At 45.3% G+C, this 2665-nt stretch overlaps 1 pseudogene; it reads right to left on the bottom strand.

Annotated features, from left to right (window-relative positions):
- Positions 1–203: 203 nt before the first annotated feature.
- Positions 204–321, bottom strand: LOC126485429 (5S ribosomal RNA; annotated as a pseudogene).
- Between the last annotated feature and the right edge of the window lie 2344 nt (positions 322–2665).

The following is a 2665-nucleotide window of genomic DNA, read 5'->3' as shown; positions in this document are numbered from 1 at the left end:
AAGCACTCCGTCTTCAGGCCACAATTGGCCCATCGGGACCATCCGACGCCGTGTCATCCTCAGATGAGGATGCGGATAGGAGGGGCATGTGGTCAGCACACCGTTCTCCCCGTCGTTATGATGGTTTTCTTTGACCGGAGCCGCTACTGTTCGGTCGAGTAGCTCCTCAATCGGCATCACAAGGCCGAGTGAACCCCGAAAAATGTCAACAGTGCATGGTGGCCCGGATGGTCACCCATCCAAGTGCCGGCCACGCCCGACAGCGCTTAACTTCGGTGATCTGACGGGAACCAGTGTATCCACTGTGGTAAGGTCGTTGCCAAGTATGTCTAAAGCTATTGTAATATTAATTATGCACTACTGCTCTTATGAGTAGTTTCGATTTGAAACCACTGGGTCAGTATATAGTTTTGACAGACGATTTATTTAAAATTTAGAACCATTTTTGCTTGTTATTTTGGACTATAACTTGTTTTAGGCATTATAAGTTCACAGCACCCACGAGATGTGGAATTATGTCTGTGCAAAAGAAGATTATGCTTTCAAATGTATAGCATGAATTGATGGGTAGTTCAGAACTGTATATCCCAGAGGTTCTGAAGTGAAACCACCTCCTTAAAACATACTGATTGTTTACTTTTTGCCAGTTTCATCTCACATTCTTTGTTCGTTATGGTAATATTAGTTTTGAGAAATAAATTTTAAAATTATATTCCAAAATGAAATGACCAACTTAAAACAACTGAGTGCTAAGGTTTTACCAATTCTTTCTTGTATGGTTTGCTTACTATGATGTTGTTGTTGTGGTCTTCAGTCCTGAGACTGGTTTGATGTAGCTCTCCATGCTACTCTATCCTGTGCAAGCTTCTTCATCTCCCAGTACCTACTGCAACCTGGATCCTTCTGAATCTGTTTAGTGTATTCATCTCTTGGTCTCCCTCTACGATTTTTACCCTCCACGATGCCCTCCAATACTAAACTGGTTATCCCTCGATGTCTCAGAACATGTCCTACCAACCGATCCCATCTTCTAGTCAAGTTGTGCCACAAACTCCTCCCCAATTCTATTCAATACCTCCTCATTAGTTAGGTGATCTACCCATCTATTCTTCAGCATCCTTCTGCAGCACCACATTTCAAAAGCTTCTATTCTCTTCTTGTCCAAACTATTTATCGTCCATGTTTCACTTCCATACATGGCTACACTCCATACAAATACTTTCAGAAACGACTTCCTGACATTTAAATCTATACTCGATCTTAACAAATGTTTCTTCGTCAGAAACGCATTCCTTGCCATTGCCAGTCTACATTTTATATCCTCTCTGCTTCGACCATCCTTACTATGATAATGAGCGTTAATTATGTCAAAATTTTGTAAATAATGTTTTTTGATATTGGTGGGACTACAGGGTTCGGGAAACGTACTTATGTTCAGCTCACTTTCGACAGGTCTCGGCTTTGGGCTAGTCGCTCCGTCCGGCTTCATGGTAGTGAAAACGTACTTCTTGAAGGCACGAGGGCGTGCCGTCGGCATGTACATGTCGGGCGGAAATATGGGCCAGATGGCGATGCCGCACGTGGTGCGTTTTCTGCTGGAGAACTACGGCTTCACCGGCACCATGATGGTTCTGGGAGCCGTGGCCATGCACGGACCCATGGGCAGCCTCCTCTTCCACCCGCTGGAATGGCACGCCGAGCGCCGACCCGTCGCCAGCGAGTTGAAGCCGCTCAAGGGCGAGTCAGACGGGTCCACGGACGGCGCTACAGTGGATGTGGATCGCACTAAGCTGCGGCAGCCGAGGCATTTCACCTCCGTGACCTCACTGGCCAACTCCGAACTGGGCGACGTGAACGAAGCCGTGCCTGTACATTACAGCAAGCGTCTGCCCACCACTAGCGAAGAGGACACGCGTTCAGTTCGACAGAGTGAGTACCAACGAACAGATTCCTGTGAATTACTAGAACTTTCTTGAGCATTCAGTCTCATTCAGTGATCGCAATTCCATGAGCTGTCCCTGAGAACAGCTTGTCAGCTGCAGCCATAGGTAACTCTTCCCTACATAGCCATTCTGGAGACAGTACATCTACATCTACATGGATCATCTGCAAAACACATTTAAGTGCCTGGCCGAGGGTTCATCGAACCACCTTCAAAATTCTCTATTATTCCAATCTCGTATAGCGTGCGGAAAGAATGAACAGCTATATCTTTTCGTACGAGCTCTGATTTCCCTTATTATATATATATATATATATATATATATATATATATATATATATATATATATATATATATATATGTGTGTGTGTGTGTGTGTGTGTTCAAATGTGTGTGAAATCTTATGGGACTTAACTGCTAAGGTCATCACTCCCTAAGCTTTACTTAACCTAAATTATCCTTAGGACAAACACACACACCCATGCCCGAGGGAGGACTCGAACCTCCGCCGGGATCAGCCGCCCACTCCATGACTGCAGCGCCTCAGACCGCTCGGCTAATCCGGCGCGGCTTGTTTTATCTTGGTGATCGTTCCGCCCTATGTAGGTCCGTGTCATCAAAATATTTTCGCATTCGGAGGAGAAAGTTTCTGATAGGAATTTCGTGAGAAGATTCCGTCGCAACGAGAAACGCCTTTCTTCTAATGATTTCCAGCCCAAATCC

The sequence above is a fragment of the Schistocerca serialis genome, chromosome 6 (assembly GCF_023864345.2).
Source record: "Schistocerca serialis cubense isolate TAMUIC-IGC-003099 chromosome 6, iqSchSeri2.2, whole genome shotgun sequence".
In the NCBI taxonomy this organism is placed as follows: domain Eukaryota; kingdom Metazoa; phylum Arthropoda; class Insecta; order Orthoptera; family Acrididae; genus Schistocerca; species Schistocerca serialis.
This window is presented reverse-complemented; position numbering and strand designations above follow the sequence as displayed.